Genomic DNA, 21964 nt, shown 5'->3' on the forward strand with positions numbered 1-21964 from the left:
ATTATTTTCCTTTTTCATATACTTGAAATCAACAAATTAGTTCCAAGCCTTCTTTTGCAACTGGATTACCTTCACTTCTGACCTTTTGCTTTTAAAATGAGTTTGAATGTTTCGGGGGTGGGAGGTTTGTTGTTTTTTAAAAACCTTTCCCTTCAATCCTTATTCCCTTGAGAAGTTTAGTCCTATTAGTTCTCAGAGTCTGCTTCTTGACATCCACTCTTTCTATTTTGTTTTCTTTACTAAACATTGTGAGTGCCATCATTTCACTGTCACATCAATCAAGTTGCCTTTCACTTAGCCATTTCTAGCTGATTTCTCACTATTTAAAACTACATCTATAGAAACTTTCCAGCAAGTTGCTTTCATTTTCCTTTTAAAAAAAGAAAAACCAAAACACTATGACATTACTAAAAGGAAAAACGTCACCAGTGAATGCTTGTTAAACTTACTTATTATACCTTTCTCAAAGGATATCTGGGTAATTAAACATTTTGTCACACCATCAAATCCTAGATTGCTTTGTTAACTGCTTACAAAATTCTGCATACATTTATTGCTCTTCTGTGGTGATCTGCTCATTTTGACTCCATCTTACTTTCCCTTCAGACCTTACTAATTCATTCAATAACTCCAGATTCTTCTAAATTTTTGATATGTATACAATACTTTTCTCTTCTGATTCTTTGGCCTTGTCTTTGGACAAGGCTATACCCCATTTACAGTACCCCACCTCTTTGCTACCCTTCCTTGGACACACTCCAGCACCTCAATGTCCCTCCTGACCTGAAAGGCCCAGAACCAGACACAGCACTCAAGGTGTGCCCTCACCAGTGCTGAGTAAAGGGGGAGAATTCCCCTAGTCCTGCTGGCTACACTACTTTTGATACAGGCCAGAATGCCACTGGCCCTCCAGCTGGATTATGTTCAGCCGGCTCTTGACCAGCCTTCCCAGACACTTTTCCACTGGGCAGCTTTCCAGCCACTCTTCCCCCAGCCTGCATGGGTTATTGTGGGCAAACTTGGTTCCAGAAGAAGGCCACGGGAGACAGTGTCAAAGGCTTTACTGAAGTCAGATAGGCTACATCCACAGCCTTTCCCTCATCCACCAGGGGGGTCACCTGGTCACAAAAGGAGATCAAGTTGATCAGGCAGAACCTGCCTTTCCTAAACCGCCGCTGGTGGGGTCTGATCCCTTGGTTGTCCTGCAGGTGTTGTGTGATCACACTCAACATGATTTGCTCCATAACCTTGTTAGGCATCAATCTTGCATGCTACAAAAGCAGAACCAGATTCCACTCAGAATTTGTACAAGAGAGATCTGATTAACTTCTATTTCACAACTCAGGTGGCTTTCTGAATTAAAAAATCCTACTTTCCTCCTGTCCTACAGACATGGGAGTTCTATAGCACAATCAGCCTCATCAAGAATTAGATCTAAAACCGGGGGTTTTAATAACTGTGCTAGAGAGATCCCTCAGCACTTTAAGCATATAGGTTTTAAATTTACCTCCTAATGTGCCCAAATATTTTTATCTTTAAATTCTTTCCATATTTTTCTCTGGAAGACATATTTTCCCTCATTTCCTCCAACAAAGCTGTTACTGTGCTTTATTAAAACAAATGTGCTATAACCCTGCTAACATCTGTGAAGGGTTACGTTTACTGGCTGGTTTGGATTTTTTCTTAAATGTCATAAGTGACAGTTAAAATGATTTAAAAGTTCCAGGCATTAAGCCTAAGCAAGATAGAGGTCAGTAGGGCTTATCAGTATTAAAAAATTGAAAGGAAGGGGTGAATCTTTATATTTAAAAGACGTTGATAAACCTACAAATGCAGTGACATGAGGAAAGCCAGTCCTATAACCTCGCTCCCATTTACTGATATGTTTTCACCTTCATAATGCTCCAGCCTGATACACAGTAGTTGCCAACTAGCAAGCTTGATTTGAGTTTAAATAAAATAGGAATTGATTATAATTGGAGAATGCTCACTACAGATTTTAAATACCTGTACAGTCTTTCATGTTTATGAAAAGCACTGACAGAGCCTTGCAGCATTCCTCAGCAACTACTCTATTAAGAGATGGACATGCTATTAAGCATCCAAACATTAAGGTTTTTCTTTTCAAAATGGACTAACATCATGTAAACACATAATTTTCCCTTCATTTAAGATATAGATTTTTAGAATAAGAGGAATTATTCCTGTGAGAAGGACAATAATTTCATGTGAAGAATTCCCTACTTCCAGTCAAGATGCTGAGATGAAGCAATGCATTTCACATATGTACAAGTTTGCCCTCACAAAGAAAAGAAATATGCCCAAAGTTGAAAAAGCGAAAATCTGTAAAACAGACAGTAAGAGAAATGGTAGCAGACAATGGGCTCATTGTCTATAAATACAAAAACATGATAGGACATTAGGATACATAATAATAAACAATAGAATACTAAGTAGTCATGTGGAGCCTCTGCTCCTGTAAATATTGTCCAAGATGCTGTTGGCCTGCTCTGCTGCCAAGGCACATTGCTGGCTCCCATGCAGCTAGACCCTCCCCATACACCAGAAAGCCCAGGTACTTTTCAGTGGAACTGCTTCCCAGCCTGCAGGGACCCAGAACTGTTGTTGGCAGTTCCTCTTTCCCAGGTGAAGGGCTTTGCTTTTACCCTTGCTGAATTTCATAAACTTTCCGTTGGCCCATTCCCCCAGCTTGCTGAAATTTCTCTGGACAGCAGCTCTGCTCTCAAGTGTAGAGAGCTAAGAGTTGCATCACCCTCTCTGCCCTCCCCCTATCTGGTATCACCTTCAAACTTGAACAGGAACTGTACTTTATACACACCTGTACTTTACAAACACCTCTGTAAATAATGCTTCCAATTTCATCTTATTCCACGGAAATTGTTGTCCAAGTTGTGAATCCCATGACTAAGTAAAATCTCAATAAATCATCCATATCCTCTTCCATCTTTAGTCAGTAGCTAAAGTATGTTTTTCAAAGTGACAGGATTTTATGCACTAATCAAAGCTTTGTATCCAGCTTAAACCAACTCTGAATATTACAACAAAAGAACCTGAAGTTACATGCCTCCTCTGACTGGCTGGATTTCTGCCATTCATGTCTACTATACAACACAATGCCATTAATTGATGTCACAGTAGAAGAATTTTCCTCCCCTTGAGTCACATATTCTAGAGAGGCAAGCATTCAGGACAAATACCAAATTCAGTACCCAATTACATGTTCATGGCAATAAAGACTGAAGAGAACAAGAAAAAATATAGCTATATTAATAATCACAGTGGTATTCCAAATACAAAAATATATCTCTGTAGTTCACACTCTCAACACTTCCCCACAATATGTGGTTAGAAGGGACAATGGACCAACGCTTTCTCATTGAAGGGAACTTGGGCAGAAATAACAATGTGTGGTGCTTTGAGAGCAATAATGCAAGAAACAACAGGGGTTGAAGGATTAAAAACAGTTTGAATTTAGACAAGAAAGAGACAAAGATACGAAAACAATAGGTTTACTTTTTTTTTTTAATATTTCTTAAAGCATTATTGAGTGATCCACTGTGCACTACTTACATTCTTATTTCAGTATGAAGAAAAGAATCTCAACAGGGTAGGTATTGTGATGTAGAATTCAACACAGCACTGTTAAGAGACATTGTCTATTCATCTCTGCCACCTGGTTTTGAATCCAGTCTTACTTATGGCAACTAAAAGCTTCCTGAATTTAAAAGCTTTACATATTTTCCCTAGTAGGGGAAAAAGTGCTTCTAAGAAGGTACGGAGAGCAGGGAAAAGTATTTCCCATTCTACCTTCTTCTCTTCAACAAAAGGAGAAAAAGATCTTAAAAGAGATTCTTCTACTCCCTCCTCTATTTTCTCAACAAAGAGTAGTTTCTACAGTGACTAAAAATCAGAAATTTATTGCAGGAGACACAAAACAGAAGGAACACACAGGGATCAAAGAAGGAAGCAACATAAATTAAAGGAGAAAACACAAAGCATGAGACAGCAATAATGATAAAAAGATTTTATAAAAAATGAAGGGATGAGTGGGTTGCAATGATCATAATGGTTCGATAACAACTCAAAAGGGACCATTTCTATTACGGGGAAAACAGGGAAAGAAAGGAAAAGGAAAAGAATATGATACCAGAAAAGGCAAAAGTTGATGTGGTGAATATAACACAACCATAACTTGAGAAACAAGAACCAAGGAAGAAAGACAATTTCCTGTTTAATCAAAACAGTTCATCTGCACCAAAATTCTATTAAGAGCAATTAATCAGCCACACCTCCAAACATCTTGTCAACTGCCCTGCTGCATTACCACCTGAAATCACCCAGGGGAAAAACACACACATTAAACCACCCCGCACTAAAAAGGCAACTCATGTGAAAAACAAACAGCAAAACTCAAAATTTCAGAATTCACAGTACAAATGCTGAATGTTCCCTTAACAGTTCCTCTCTTCCAAATAAATGCTTTGAGCCTCTTGATACTGGTGTTCTGTACATAGAACAAGAAATAATATGACAAGTGGACAGAGATGTATTCATATTCCCTTTCACTCTGGCTAGTATTACAAAGCTTTCAACAGGATAAAGTTCTATTTTATAAGCAGAGTCACTAGTATAACTATGTTTGTTATATTTCTTCCTTTACGGTCATTGTTTCTTGGGTGAATTCCCACCACAACATTCTCATAGACATTGCATACCTAGAATGACTTCTAAAATGTTCAGTAAGAGTGTGTCCTCAGGCACACAGAACTTGTCAAGGGAAAATGTGGTGGACTGTTTGCAGTTTTTTCTCCCTCCATTATGACAGCATTCTCTCCAAAAGTCTGGTCCTTTATTTAAGGGAACCTACAAAGTACTCCTCTTTCTGCACTTGAAGCACATTAATTTACTGAGCACGATTTATGGACACAGTAATATTTTTTAAAGGAAGAATTAAAATAGTAAAATAAATTCACTTCCTTGAAATAGTCTAAAAAGCCAAACCTTAAAATCTATGGAAGCAATCAAAAGAGGTTAAGTCAAATTAGAAAAAGGAGGCAAACTGGTAAACAGGCAGGTGCCCGTGTTCTGATCTGTATATAGGGGTCTAAATGACTAAGTCAGTTCCATCAGAATTTTCATTATCAGTTACACAAATAAAAAGGTCAAGAAACCAAGTATTTTAACCTCATGTATAATGAGATTTATAAAACCTAATTAGGAGACTGAATTCCAACTACTTCAGCATGAGCTCTGTGCTTTCATTACACCAACAAAATCTCCAGTGGCCAAAATCATATTTCCCCCTTTGAAAGAGTGTATACATCTCACTTCAGAGGCATGAAGTGTTTGACTTTAGACATACAACTGGCACAACTTAAATATTGCTCTCCTATACTTCTACTCTGGATGTTTGTAAAAATTAGGTCTCCCAACATGAAAAAAAAAAAAAAATGGAGCTGTTAATTCTATTTCCTAGATGTGGATTTTTTCAGGTTACTAGCGTCCATAATAAATTAACACTGTGATTTCAACAACCAGAGGGTTACAGAAAAAATGAGAGTGAAGATTCTTGTGCTTATCCACATTTCAAGTAACTTTTGATGATTTCCTTCTAAATTTAAAAAAATAACTTTAAGAATTGCATATTTATATGGTGCACTTCTGAAGAGTGGTCAACAACACAACTTCCCAGTCTTTTTTTTTTTTTTTTTTTTTTGCTTCTATTTGCCACAAACAAGTGCTCAAATGTCTTTATTTAGGACTTGAAATTTAAAATTGGGTATCTGTTAACATAAAATTGACGTTCAATTAAGTATTTTTAATGTTAGTAAGATAGAAACTGGTTATATTTCTTCACCTGTCAACCCAACTATTTTATTGAAGAAGAAAATTAAGAATTAATTTATTATAAAAATAACAATGATTTGCTAAAATCTTCAAATCTGAGGAATGTAGTCAAATAGTTCATATTAATCAAAGTCCACACAAGTAAAGAAACAGGATAATTGCTATTTTATCCTGACATATCTGCTTCAAACTGAGTAATGGCTTGAGGTTCTTTACTTTTATTATTTCTAACATCTTCATCTTATTACAATACTTTTCCTCAGAAAGAAGGCTGATAACTAGGAAATAATTACAAAATGTTATCAATGAAAGAAATGTCAGGAATTTTTCTGGCTAAATACAAATTACCATCTTTTTAAAATAATGATACATGTCCAGCCCATAAAGGAGGATTATAAATGTGCTGCTTATCTGTCTTACATTGATGGAAGTGAAACAACATTTTGGTTCATTGCTGTTTTCAGAAATGGCTGATATTTAAGTCTTAAGAACAATGTATTTAAATTTCATAATATATAAAGCTATATCTTTCAGGTTTCTGAGCATCTCCAGTTTCTGCTGTCATCAACATAAGCAAAATACATTCAACAATGTGTTGCAATTTTAATTGCCCCATGTACTTTCACTGGGTACAATCATAGGAAGTACACATACATGTAATGAATGCTTACAAACAGCAACAAACACATGAAATAAAAAATATGAATAATATGAACAATTGAAACATTTAAATCTATTACTTCTATTTTTTCTTTAAGAAATATATTTCTCCTACAAAAGATTAAGCTACTTCTCTTGAAATTAATCCTCCAGCTAGCTATACTCCTTATAGCTATGCAATTTAAGGAACAATATTAAAATCTTAACAGTAAATCACCTTCAATATTTTGCATGCCTTTGGGTATTGAATTTTACATCTGCAGCTAGGAAAAAAAGACATACCCGTCTTGCTATTACTCAGCAGGATACAGATTCCTTTTTGTAAGTGGAATTCCAGACATTCCGTCTGTTTCCCATAAAAGTAGAAAATAGTTGGTCTTTAAGTAGATCAGTAATAATACATTTAAAGAGTGCAGGTAGAAACCACATCCAGCCAAACAATACATCATAGCAAAAAAGTTTTATTCCTTTTTACAAAATTCATGCATTTGAATCATCACTTAAACAATTATATTATTTACATATTAGAAGATTAATATTCCCTAACCAGTAAAGAGACAAAACAAAGTTTTAAAAACAATTCTAAAAAATTATAAGAGACAACTACCAAGAGGGAAAAAAGGAATATCTATCCTTTTTTCACTGGCTCTTTTCACAGCCAGCCATCTCAAGGCGTAATAGCTACCTTGCAATGCCTCATCTGGTCATACAAAAAACTCTTTTTCACATGGTCAGAGTTATGCATCTAATTTATTATGCACACACAATGGGCACTTTCCTATTGTGAAAGCAAATCTCCATGGTAAAAGCAGTAACTAGATATGCAAAGAATAATTTGCATGAGAAAATGACACAGCCAATGTGCACTATGCAGAGTTTACTGATGCGACAGTGTTTTGAAAATTTGGCCCTGGTTTCTATGGCCTAACTTGCCAAGGCAGCATCTAAGCAAGCATACACAATGGAATACACAAGTATAAACCCCATCTAAAAATAACTCAAAAAACACATGGAAGTCAAACTCCACATATAGGACTATCATATTTCTGCCCACCTTTTAGTGGAGGAAGTTCATAGTTGTTATTGCCATAGGGAAATGCAAAAAAGTATTCCACTGTGCAGAAACCTGCGCTTTAATCCTAGAAGAATGCATTTTTGCATGTGAAGAAATCTCTGAAATGGTCTAAACATTTTGTAGAATTATTTTTTAAAACCATCTCATAGTCATAGGCCATAATAATTAGTCATGTTATTTTTCTGCCATTATCATAATTTCTAGTAATGCAAATTACAGGCCTCGTCCTAAATAAACACAGGAAAAAATTAAATTATGGATATTTCTTTTAATTCACATTACAAGCATGGACCTGCAGGATCAGACCTTCATAATAGGAATTTAAGTAGTGAAGACAGATTGACAAGATCATAAAATGTTAAATAAGTAGACTCTTCTTTTTGTACTTGAACAGCCTTAAGCATGTACATCTAATTATGACAAAGCCACTCAATTTACCCCTTCACAGTAAATGCAAGAATATCATTAAAATATCTATGAAACTTCACCACCATAGAAGCATCTAAATACACAAACACTGACCATATTTTAAACAGAATTATTACGTTGGTTCTGGAGAGGGAAAACAATTGAAAACAAAAGTGAGGAGATGGTTATGTCTAGAAATCTTATATGTCTTTCATGTATAATATGAAAGAGAACTCAATAGCGTATCTCTAAAGTAAGACACTTTGAAATTCGATATGAATTCCTGACACTTAATCACCTTTACTGTTTAGTCTACTTGTCACATTAACAAAATCCCACTTATAGCAAGGTTTCCCATTTTATTAAAGATTATCATCCAGGTATATGCCAATAAAGCATAATCATAATTAAAGGATGCCAAAAGCTAGAAATAAGCTACTGACATTTTGGACACCCCAACCCAAACTATCCCCCTGCACCAAACTATCACCCTGCTGTTACAAACAATAATGTAAGAGCAACACATTTGTCAGGTGTATACATTCCTCTTCCACAGAAAATACACCTAAGATATTTCCTAATATTTCTTTTTTTTTTTTTTTTTATGAAGGGTCCTGATGACTTTTAATAAATAAAAATGGTAACTCAAGATGAAAACTATTTCTAACATTGTCTATATAGTAATAGCTTTAACGGTCCTTTGACCAATATTCTCTTTTTCCAACAAAGGGTTTAGTAACTTTTCCAACTTGGTTTTCTAGTTTCTAAGTTTTAATTCTAAAAAAAATGAAGATACAAAACAGATACTGTACTGAGCTAAAGATGTCATTCATTGTGTTCTGTCTTGTACTGCTGTTTCAACCCAAGTATTATATTTTGAATGGCCAGTTCCTTTTTGTACTTGAACAACCTTAAGCACGTACAACTGCTTTACACAACTTACGTATTACTAGTGTTCAAACACTAAATACACCTTATGACTCACCATAGTATTTTATTTTACTGATAACTTTACCAGTTAACAAAAGTAATTAAGAATCAAAGAAGAACAATGAAGGGAGAGAAGGATCTGAAGCACAAGTCCTACTTGGAGCTGCTGGGGGAGCTGGGCTTGTTTAGCCTGGAGAAGAGGAAGCTCAAGGGGGACTTCATTGCTGTCTACAATCACTCAAAAGAAAATTGCAGGCAGATGGACATTCTCCCACTTAACGAGTGACAGAGCAGAGAAAACGAGCACTGGAACAGCCTGCCCAAGGAAGTGTTTGAGTCACCACCCCTGGAGGTATTTAAATGATGTGAAGGTGTGGCACTTCAGGGACATGATTTAGAAGTGGACTTGGCTGTGCTGGACTGGACTCAATGACATTGAAGATTTTTTCTAACCTAAATGATTCTATGCAAACCTTCTTAGTCAAAATCATACTATATATGGCAGAAAAACAATTTTTTAAAAATTTATTTCCATTTATTTCAGAACTATGTATCCAATATTTTCTAGGTTAAGTGAAAATATATGTGATGTTTAGACAAATGTTTTGAACAACTTTTACACTATTAGTTCACTACAGAAGTCTGAGATACAAGACCACTGTTTCTATTATCACTAGTTTCCTGTTCCAGAATTTTTTCTTAAGGCTACTGTTCTCAAACACAAAATAACTACGAAGAGGAAGAAGAGTAATGTTTTAAAGTAAATTAATTCCATTTTTTATATTCTTCTTTAAATATGTATTCTGCTCTTTCTCTGTCACATTACAAAAACATAACAAAGAATATGGCTCTTGAACATTTATGATAAACTCTGTTCCAAAAGCCATAAATGTTATGGCTCATTAAACAGCTGCCTAGTTTACCTGTCAAAACTATTATGCATGTATATTCATATCGAAATAAAATGTTCAAAAGAAGCAATAATTCCGAATTACTTATTTACAGAGTTGTACAAAAGCCTAAGAAGCAGCACAGTATCAGGATATTCTCCCTCCTTGCAAAGAGAAAATCAAGATGATAGCATTTTAAATCTATGCCACAGGTAATATATTCCGTTTGATTCATTCAAGATTTAGGACAGGAAATAAATGCTGGAGGAAATTACCACATAAATGACATTCCTTGAAACTAGATGGGTCTGAGAATGAAAGACTTCTTCTTTTATCCAAACTATCCTCTACTCATCCTCTACTCAAAATACAGAATAACAGTGTTCTGTTCAAAATGAAAGGACATCTGTCTACTTTCTAGTTTTTCAGAAGGTAAACTAGTAAAAATCAGTCTAACAGACTTTTCAATTTTAATAAAGGCAATCATAAGCATAGATTATGACTAGCTTTAGTTTAGAACCTTAAACGTACTTAAGACTTCTGCAGACTCCTTAAGCATTTCAAGTACAAACTAAGAAACTGCATGAGGGGCTTTTTTAATATGTTTTAGGCAATGTGACACCCAAGCACAAACAGCACTCACAGAGAGCACATGAATGCACATGCAGGACTAAGTGGATTTCATTTAGTTGAATTTATCCTTTTTTGCAGTGTACACTTGTTTATATAATATCAAGAGTTCCTAAAGTGATTGATCTTGCAACAATTTAAGCACTTACATGTATCTTATCTGAAAGAGATGCAGTGATCTAATAGAATATGAATTAGCAGATTATTCAGGGGGAAAAATCTTAATCACCTAGAGAAAAAAAAAATATTGGATTTATAAATTAACTTACCAGTAATCTCCCTCTTTAAATTTACCTGACACCTGCCTAACTGCATCTACAGTTAAAACCTTCAGAGTAGAGCAATCTGCATAAGCCACTTTGCTTTCTGCACACAGGCATTCTGTGAAGGATCTGGCAGTACATAGAATTTTGGGCAGAGTTTCCCTTTCTCAACAAAAAGAAATTCAAAGGGCTGAAAGAATACCAACTTCCAAAATTATTATGTCAGTACTAAGAGAAGTAAAGCATATTTTTAATTATTGTTTAATTGTTTGAAGACTGCATTTCTGAGGCCAATGTAATACTTACTAGTCCATCAAAATACATGTGAATTGTCTTAAGGCATTTTGAACTAGACAGCTGTGCAAGAATGACTTAGAGTACATTCATACAATTTCACTTCAAATCAAGTGTACCTATATTTTTTTCCTTGTATTTTCTTGCAATAACAAGTATCCAAAAACTGAATACTTTTCTTCAGAGCAGAAAGCATTTGCAATTTTCAGCTGTGGTTGACAACTGGCTGCTATGCAGATAAAGCAAACTCATTGCAGGGGGCATTCATTTCACAAAATTGTATTAATGATTAATTAGACTGTAGTTTAAATGTTCTCCTGTAGAGAATATTTAGCTAGTTCAAGCCAGACAGATTGTTAAAATCACCAAAATTTAGCTTGCTATACCATAAATATAATCTTGCATATTATATTGTTCTTATACTATATTACTGTATTAGCTTTTACACTCTTCTAAAACTTCTGTTATTAGCTGTTTTGTTTTATCAAAGAGCTGAAAGTCATTCCCATCTTTACTTTGTTTACTTTTGTCTACATCACAAACTGGACACCTTTAGAAGAAGAGTGTAGGTTTTATTCAGGCAACATTTTTTCCCTTTCAGTGAAAAAAAACCCAAAACCTAGTAATGCTTAATGATACATGGAGATTAATTAAGACAACGTGACTGTTCTCTCTAGCTTTCACCAGAATATAAATAATATTTCTGCATGAGATTCTGGTATTCTGTATCAAAACTCCACACCAACACTATTTAATTTAGCCTTACTTACACTTTATATTTATTTGCAATTAGCAAATCTGCACATCATCTGGCAGTTTATAGTTTCAAATATCACAGAAATGGTTTTAAATTGAGAATATTAAGAACAAATTGAATTAGAAAGTGTTTGCTGCATGCTGTGTTCCATAAATGAGAGAAAATTATAAATCAGGATTAAAATTGAACATTAAAATCTGTTGTCTTCACAGTGCATTTTATTTACTGTTACTTGCCTGCTCAATGGAATTTATAAAAGTTCCACATTCAAAACTAACTAAACATAAGAGGAACAGCTGTGATCTACATTGCCCTGCTTAACATGGTTAGTCCACTCACACAGTAAGAAACTCAAAGCAAAACACTACAAATAATAGCAAACAGAATGCCAACAGGAAGTCTGAAAGACAGTAGAGAAGGAAAAGGAGTCAAGAGCTCCATCCAAATACATAATCCAGTATGTGGAGTTACTGTGATAGGTTCTTCCAATGGCTTAGATACCTATATTTAAAAAGTATTTTACTTTTATATTAAAGTAATTTTTGTAATGGAATGACAAGTAAAGTTGTGAATTAATAACTTTAAGAGTGAAGGATGGAAGTGGATTTAAATTTTCCAACAAGTAATATTACATTTGACAATGGTTAAGCACATTTTCCCCCACAAAATATAACTTCCCATGGGTTTTGGTTGAGTTTTGGGTTTCTTTCCTCCTCTGTGGGATTACTGGGAGGTCAACTGTGAAAGTACAAGTAAGATTTGGCATAATCATTTTCTACCTGGCAAAAATCCAGATAATAAGTCATGTAGTATAATATAATTAGTACCTTGGAGTTGTTTTGTTGTGTGTATTTGCTTATGAAGCAAGCTCAACAGTTTATCAAATTTTAACCGTAACACTTCTCTACTGATTAACCAAGCTTTTTCCTTCCCCTACTCTCAGCACCAATTACTGTTTTTAACTGCTCTTACCTGTGTTCTCAGATTATATCTGTCAAGCACAGAAAATACTCTCATGAAGGTCTTACCAAACTAAGCAGTTACTGAAAGGTCTGAGTATCAAAACCAAGTGGTAATTTCAGCATTCAATACTAAAATTATTCTGCCCAAACATATCTCTACAACCAGTCATACTATTTTGTGACTTCTCAAAAGTTTGTGTGGGATTACGGCTGGTCTTAATTCATGTAATCTTTTAAGAAAATGCAAAGCCCTAATGAAGGTAATTATATAGCAAGAATTAATAACAATGCATAGAGCAGATACACGTACAGAAAACGTGGGGTTTATTTAAATGGTTTACTCAATACTATCTTCAGAAAACGTTTACAAAAATGAGAAAAAAAATAGAAATCTTCAAAAGAGAAACAGTCATTTAATGTCAAGTACCATCCACTAGATGGTAGATTGGAGGTGCATCTTCTTTAACTGTATCAAAATGTATTCCATACACTTATAGAAAGATTACCCCAGTATTTAACTGTACAAGTCCTTAGTAATTCAAAATCAAGCTATTCAAATATGAGCTTATTTTTATCTACCACCTTTGTTCCTAAAGGCCGCTGAAGTGCTCCATCAAACTATGTAAATTTTCAGTTAGAAAAATAAGTCAATCGGCTGTTGAGAAAAGGTTCCTGAAGGACATAGGAAAACAGGAAAAGGATCCCAATCAAACAACATACCAGACCAGAAAGAAATACCTTACACCAAAGAGGAGTTGAAGTAAAGTGGTTCTGACACCAATGTTTATTTGTGTTTATTTCTACAATAGTTAAATACAATTCTAATATTTAAAGATTAAAATTCCTATTATTTCAGTTTTGCTTCCCTGTTTACACTGCCAGTCATGTCAGGAATGTAAAAGGAAATCCATCTTCTCTACTTGAAGAAAATCAACAAAACAGGGAAAACAGTCTTTATTCCAAAAGTACTTGTAAATTGAGAAGATAGGAATTGCAGTATCTTTTGAATGCAAAGATATTTCTTATAAATTTAATAACTTAAATATTTTTCACATTATCCCTCAGAGGTCAAAAGTAAGGAAATTTTACTTTCCATCTCATTAAAAGATCAGAGGTTATCTCTAATGCAACAGTTTTGTGGATTCACATTTTAATACAGAAAAAATAGTCTAGTAAAGCAAAAGACAATTAACTGTAGCCTAACACTGATGGCACGAGTTTCTGCTCTTATTCTTTCCATGACACTGAATTTAAAAGAAGAATTTAAATCAAAAGATTGCAGTTACATCATCAGCTTTGTCACTCGCCCACTGAAATCCTGGCCATGTTTTTTGTGTCCACTACACCATTCATAACATATTCAGTTCTCTAAAATGCTTTGACTTCTGTAATGCAACACCAGAAAGAAAAAAAAAAAAATTATGTAATAGACTATTTTTCTTTTGAGGCTTTTATTTTCCAACACAATTTTTCTGATTTTAAAAAGCATCAGTTGCCCACATCATTTTATTTTCTTTGCCCAGTCTTGACACATGTGGTTACTTATCACATGGAGAAAAATATCTGGTTTACCACTATCTGAGAAATATCTGAGAAATTTGCATTTGGACTCTTGATTTAACAATTTCCAAAGCTTCCCAAATGAGCAGAATTAATTGTATTTGGCGGGGGGGGGGGGGGGGGGGGGGGGCAGGAAAGAACAAAACAAAATAAAACCACTAATTTCAGCTTACTTTCCTAGATTTTCCATAGCAGCTTAATCCCATAAAATCCAAAGTAAAGCCTGTTAGATATAAAAGAAAAGTGCAAAGCTCCCCATTTAAGGACTAGTTACAACTCATTAAAGTAGGGACACATATAATTTGAAGCATTAGAACGCATGCTGAAATATAATTAGTGGCTATGAATCAAACCAGGATGGATTGAACTAATTCCTGGAATGCTATTATGGAGAGTACCTTGTGGAGAAAGAATGATCCTTCTGTTTGCACAGCAACTAAACAGCTTCAATTTACTTTTAAAATTGACTCGAATTGGGATAAAGGTCCAGGACTTCAAAATGTGGCCTTCCAAAAATAATCAGCCTGAATTATGCCTGTTTCACACTGTGATACTTGCAACCTGGTTACAGACAGCAGGGATAAGGCTGCACTCAGCTTATTTCACTGCTTAATTTATATGGTAATTACCACACCACAGCCAGAATGGAGAGCATCTGCCAAAACTGAAGGCCCCAGAATAATAAAACTGACATGTGCTGTGATATTGTTGAAGTGCTGACTAAGAAACTTCTTTTATCTCCTCTTGAAGCTATAAAATGGTATTCGTGTTATTACTAGCAGGGAATTTTAACAGCCTTGCACTGACAGCAATTATGTAACACATGCACAAAACAATAGAGTTTCACATCACTTAATAAATCCTTGAGCTCTCTTAGCTCCAGATCTCTCGCTGGCTGGATTTTATGGTCTGGTAGTTCTATCTGACCTTCAGAACACTGAAGTATACAAACCACAAAAGCACTAGAAAATTATTAGAAATAACTGGCTTTTCTCCCTGTTACATCTATTTAATGAAGAGGGCATGATGTATAATGACAGAGGTTAATTAAAAGATTTGTCCACTCATTTTACTGTGTAGCTAGGTGCCATTATGAACCCCTGGTAAAAAAAACAAGATACAGGTATTACTTTTCCTACTATGATCATGCTCTTATTAAGCAACATTTGCATTTAGAATTTAAAAAAGGCCAAAAAAAAGGCTTTCTTTAGCATGCAACAATCAAACATATTAAGTCTAATTTGCCTTTATTCATTTTTATGAAAATAGAAACATGTAATTAACATCAGGAATCTAAATTTGCAGCTGAGTTTCCTGATAACATTACCAATTCTGTTTCCAATACTATGTTTTAGTTTTTTAACATTCATATATTGTGCCTGAAACTCCTAGTGACAGTACAAAAGTTTCATAAAAGAACTAAAACTATTGTACTTTAAATGTTTAAAAATCAAACTATCAGATAAGGAAGTACAGATAATTGAAAACAAAGAATATAAAGACAACTTAAAAGGCCATTTCTGTATTGGAACTTGTACTACAGGATAGTATTCACACTTCTCCAATCAAAAAGTGTTTGATAGGTGGATTGATTAAAAAGGGAGAAACACTGGTACACCTTGAGAATGTTACAGGTTACAGTCTAAGTGTATCATTCATAAAGAATCTGAATAATGTATGCATGACTATTTCTAATGTTTCTTCACAAGTCAATCCATAATCTCTACATTCTGTACAGTTTTTCCTTCTGTCATTTCTTGAATGAACATAATTCAAATTTATTATTATTGTTATAAAAATTCACGTTAAAGACATGCCTTTCTGAGAAGGACCATCATCACTCTAATACTAGAAATTTCTCTCACAAATTAGGTTACAATGCCTTCCTTTGCACACAATATCAAAAAGATCACCATTATTTTGCCCCTTTACTAAATCAAAAATTCTTAGCTGGTCACTTTGAAATCATTACTGCTTTCTAGCTTTGCCTCTAAAAATACTAGCAATAAAAACACTTGTTGGTACTTATAATAGATTTTATTTCTTCAATCAATGATCCACAACAGAAAATAAGTACAGGACGTTTTATTGTATATGAGTGACAATTCTAACCATAAACAACTCCAATTATTTTCTCAATTACACATGCATACCTATATCAAAAAACTGTATAACTGTTACATAACTGTTATATAAAACTGTGTTATATTTATATGCAATTACACTGTATAAATTCCATTACATTTATATGCAATTTATATGCAATTACAAATATACATGGCTTCAACAAAAAAGCCTCAGTAGACTGCTCCTCACAAACCAGAAGCTTCCAGCACACTCTTAATAGGCTTCTATTACATTTAAGCCAATAGCACAGGACAGGCACAAAATGTTTGTTTCCTGCAGAATGAAGACTCCCTGCTGAGAGACACCACTCTTCCTTGATATTTCTTTGAACGAAGGCTTTGATTTACAGAAAGAAAAGCAGCCACGAAGAAAAAAAGAACTGCTACAACCACATGTTCATGTTTATAGAAGCAGTTATTCAGTTTTAATCTTCTTTTCCATGAACATCTCAAAAAGTGAAACCAGGCAGAACATTTAAATACTCTTCTTAGCAACAAATATTGTTCAGAGTTCAACACATATACATACCACAGCATAATTACATTTTGCATTGAGGCACTAGAGAAGATAAATGCAATCAAAAGAAAAATATATAGTTTTAAACAAAGAACACCAATAGTCCAGGCAAAAAAGACTATGTGATATGAATAACGACTAGATCCAACCACAATGGAATGGAGAATTCTCTGCATGTCAGAAAATTAGGAGCACCACATAAGGAATAGGGAAATGTTCTAAAAAAAGGGCAGTGACAGAGCACATACAAAGGGAGATTATTAGCAAGGAGATGTGCTCAATTTTGACTGGGTTTTGCATTTGGGAAATATAACTAACTACACAATTGGTTTACTCTTTAAATTATAATGAAGGGGAGGGGAAGAGTCTATGAAGATATAGTGCAAATACTCTTGAAGGAATAATTTAGAAATGTGAAACTTCTAAAAAAGGAATTCAAATAAACCTATTCACCTCTAAGCATAATTGGCAGAATAGAAAAATAAAAACGGGTCATATTAAGAAGCACTTCTTACAAACTCCAGTCAGTATCTTCTGTCTTCCAATGTCAACTTATTATAATGGGCTTCTTTTTTGGTCCTACCTGAATAGTTGAAACTAAAGGTAACACCCTATACAGAAAGCCTTTCTCCATAAATAAGTAGTGCAGAACAAAAAAAAGTGGTCATTATCGTGCAGCATTGTGTACCAATGTAAGCTTCTCAGTATCTCTAAGCAGAACAGTGCCAAAATGAAGAAATAAGGTGGTGAATCACAGTATATTCTGAGTTGGAAGGGACCCACAAGGATGATCAAGTCCAGCTCTGAAGTGAATGGCCTGTACCGGGATCGAATACGCACCCTTGGTGTTATTAGTACCGTGCTCTAAGGGGAAATCAAACCCAAAATCAGCCAGATAAGAGAAAAAAGATCCAAAGAGAAGATCCTACACTGCTTCTTTAAGAACTGGAGGACTGTGTTAAAGGTTAGGATTTATCACAAAGCATGAAGCTGTGCTTCTTACATGGACACAATCAATTTGTGTGATGACAATTACACTTGCCCTGCATAGTTATAAAAGTACAAGCCCAGAAAGCAATTTCTAAGTCTCAGCCTAATTCCCCTTTTTATGAGGGGAGACCTCAATGGCTAGGATGTAGGCAAATCTGAAAAATTTTCATCACAGCCCTGAAACAAAAGATTAGCACAAAAAAAAATCATAGTGTTAGAAAACCATTAATCTAGATCAACGATGAGACTGTCATCAGAAAAAGGAAGTTCCCCACAAAACAATCTGTTTATGCATTTTGCATGAGAGATACAACCAGTGCTCAATATTTCACCCATCGCCAGGCCAGAAAAATAATTTCCTTCTAATTTATGCCCCTGAATACTTTGTTCCTGGATGAATATTGTAATAGCACCACGGGAAAGGTTATGTCCTTCCTCCTCTAAATCTTAGAAAAAGATTTTTGTAGGCTTAGGTCACTCTCTTGCCAGAAGTAAAATGGAGATAAAGCTACTGAGATGAACTTGTTGAAGCTGAATAAAGTGGGGCATACTCTAAGACAGGCTGTGTTTCTGAAAGAAAAGAGGCATAATTTTGATCATGCCTGCTAACATGTTTTGTACCTAAGGCTACTCGGGTGTATTGGCATGCTCTGGGCATGTGTAGCAAACAGAGGCCATAGACAAAGGAATGCTCAGTCCAGCACCAAGAAACAGACTTAAGCATGAGACAAGCCACGAGGTGCCCAACCCTGCCAAACTGGCAACCAGTACAAATACTCAGTAGCAGAATGTTGGGCATTTATGCATTTTTTCCATCAAAATTTCACATGCCCTTAGTTCCAATAAGAGGGAATATTTTAAGTGAAGATTTTCTGGAAAGAGGACATCCCAGCCTCCTAAGCATTTTTTTGATACTGACCTGTGCCATGCAGCACAACTACAAAATATGATCTGTAATTAGACTGTTTAGATTTATGAGAAAAAACTTTCAAGGTTTTTTTCTCCAACCAACTTTGTTTGACTCTCTTAACAGGATTATCCAGTTTCTGAAAATAAAATGACTACATTCATGCTAGAAATACTGCTGTTGTCATCTCAGGGAACTTCCTAGAATCCAAAATTCCATCAGAAATACTTCGCTCAACTAAGCTTTATCATAAAACTGTGATTATCAGATTTACACTATCAGTTTGCTTTAAAACATTAATTGCAGCATCCCTCTTATCTATAAATTCAATGGTATTTTTTATATTCTTAAGAATCATACTGAAAATAACTTTTTGTTTATCACTACTGCCTTTCAGAGGTGAAAATATTATATATTTATATATATATATATAAATATTATATAGCTTAAACTGAAATAAACAACACGCTAGCAGCAAGATTACAAATATTTACTGAAGTCACATATTGCTAGGATATTTAAGAATGTTTTGGCCTAGGAACTCCATGTGGCCATCAATAACTTTGATGCAGTTTACAGGAGTATCTCCAACCTATGCATCTGCTATGTGTTTTATATCTTTCCCTCTTTGAGATACTGTATGAATACGCTTCCATCCTGGCCTAGTGAGTCAAAGCATTTCAAGAAAAAAACCAAAGCCCTATGACACAGTCTGCACATGCAGACATACAGACACATAGGTATAAGATAAATTTTACAGCCAACATTTTCTATGTTGACATTTAACACAGACTCAAAATCACACAGCCACCAACTATAAGATATAGAGATGAATTTATATGCTACTTATCAAAAGATTAAGATAGTCACTCACAAAGGATAAATTACATCTAAGTACACGTTGCAGAAGGTTTTCTCCACAGCAGCCCTGTAGTTTTTCATTTCTCATTTTGAATGAGACATCCTAGGGCAAAGCAGAAACAGCCTTCCCCAACAACATAAACAAAATTAAGAAAGCAGTGCAGTTACACTTTAGTCATGTCAGAGACATAAAATGGAAGGAGACCAAACCTCGACTATAAGTAACGCTACATGAATTTAGAGATGGGTGAACAGTCAATGATACTTTTTTATTTTATGATGGCAAACACCACAATACAGGAGGGTTGTAAACCAGCAGTTGTTGCCTTAACTAGAAACGATCTTTTGGGGGAAAGAGGATCAGTACACTGAATTGACAGAAAAATGGACCATTCTTACCTAGAAAATCATTACATTTAAAACAGGTCCCATTACAGGTATCAAATTCCAGCAATGATTTCTCATATATAGTACCAACACAAAACTAATACTTATGATGCAACTGGCAATATTACTTATCACCATTATACGGATGCAGTCCAACTTAAGAGGTATTTACATAAATAATACCCTAATTTTCCATGTAAACTAGAATCATCATTAAGAGTTGAATACTGGTCAATGTTTTAATATAATTTAGTTTTTAAAATTTAACATGTGTACAAAAATTATTTCGTTTTATTGAATCTTATTGCAACATGTAGTTTTAAAATATTTTTATAGATACTTCTAGCAGCCACTTCATTTTTATCCACAGTACTGTGAAAAACTATCAATACACAGTGAATTTATTTAAATCATGAGTGAAATATATACATTTTGTCAATCTACTATTAATCCTAATGCTCTCTTCTCATGTGTAGTAGCTGCTAAATGAAGAAAATCAGATTCTCACACTCATATTTTCCCAGGTGGTAATGCTACCACATATCATTCTGAAACAATTCTGTACAATCACATAACTAGAATGAAGTCTTGTAAAACCTGAATAAACATGATCCGTTTGAAACTCAGCAACAGCTTGACAAGAAACTTTAGTACCTTGTATACTTTTTGAAGAAATAACATAGAAAGCGGCATATCTCAACTTTATTTAGATAGGCTGTCCTTTTTCCCTTTATTTGGTGCTATGTGTTATGAAAATGTTTTATTAAACAATTTCTACTTTTATGGAGAAACACATGCTTATTTAGAAACTAGACACCCTATAATACTATATGAAATAAAGATGTTTGCTATATATCTGCTATAGTCTACAATGACTACCAGTGCACAGAGTAGTTAAAAATATGGCTGTGTTTCTGTGTTCAAAGTAGTAGTTGTTAATTTCTGGAGAGACTGTGATACAACAACATATTACAGTATTGTCTAGTTGACAAATAACTTTCCAGATACGTGGTAGGGTTTTAAAAGCGAAGAAAGGAACGATGGCAGAGGTCAGGAAGAAATTATTCTTGTTTTCTGGAAGTTGCCTAGTACAGACTCAGGATCAGGTACACTGAAATCAATCAGTATCAGGACAAAAACTGGAACAAGGCTATGTGTAACAACAAACATCATCACCCTGATGAACAGTAAATGATGTAAGGGATGTAAGACCTCCTCCAGGATCAAACAACAGTTAATTTTATCCTGAGATGTCCCCACAAATATACTTTATTTTGCATCAAAAAAAATAAGAATTACGCTTTTTGGAGTAAGCTCCTGAAGATAATCAAAGCTCCTGACAGCATTGTCACATTTATTATTTTTGTTCTTTATCATCCTCACCAATTGCTCACCTTTCTGCAAATTTCAGCTATTCCAATAACCAAATGCGTATTTTCCTAATACTCCCTGATGTTAAAAAAATCCTTAATAATTAACAAGCACACAATGCATTTGGCCACAAGATTGCATGAACTTGTGAAAAAAATGATTCCTCGAGGTGTACACTTATCTGATAAATTTAATATTAAGACTAGGGTCTTAATTCTATCTAGCTTCTGTTTTAAAAGCACTTAGTAAAAGTAAGAGGACACCTTTTTTTTTCAAGTAGGTATCAGTATCTCAGTTGTGCTGAGAGGTAATTGGCATTTATACTCATATCTGTGTATACACACTATTACATGCATATATATCCAATATGCATTTGAAGATTTTGATTTTTATATGTTTAACCAAACCCCGAAAGAGAAACGTGTAGGTAAGACTTTTGGCAGGAATTAATCAGCTTCCAGTGAAATACATTACAAATCAACACACGTATAGCCAGCAAAGGTGAAGC

The 21964-nt window shown here is 34.6% G+C and overlaps 1 protein-coding gene across 7 annotated transcripts in view; it reads right to left on the bottom strand.

The window, feature by feature from the left end:
* The window catches only part of FSIP1 (fibrous sheath interacting protein 1), a gene marked incomplete at its 3' end in the record, with an annotated part of 67044 nt that overhangs the window by 23647 nt on the left and 21433 nt on the right, over window positions 1-21964 (bottom strand). The window lies entirely within an intron of this gene.

The sequence above is a fragment of the Zosterops lateralis genome (genome assembly GCF_965231275.1).
Source record: "Zosterops lateralis genome assembly, chromosome: 6".
NCBI classification, from domain to species: domain Eukaryota; kingdom Metazoa; phylum Chordata; class Aves; order Passeriformes; family Zosteropidae; genus Zosterops; species Zosterops lateralis.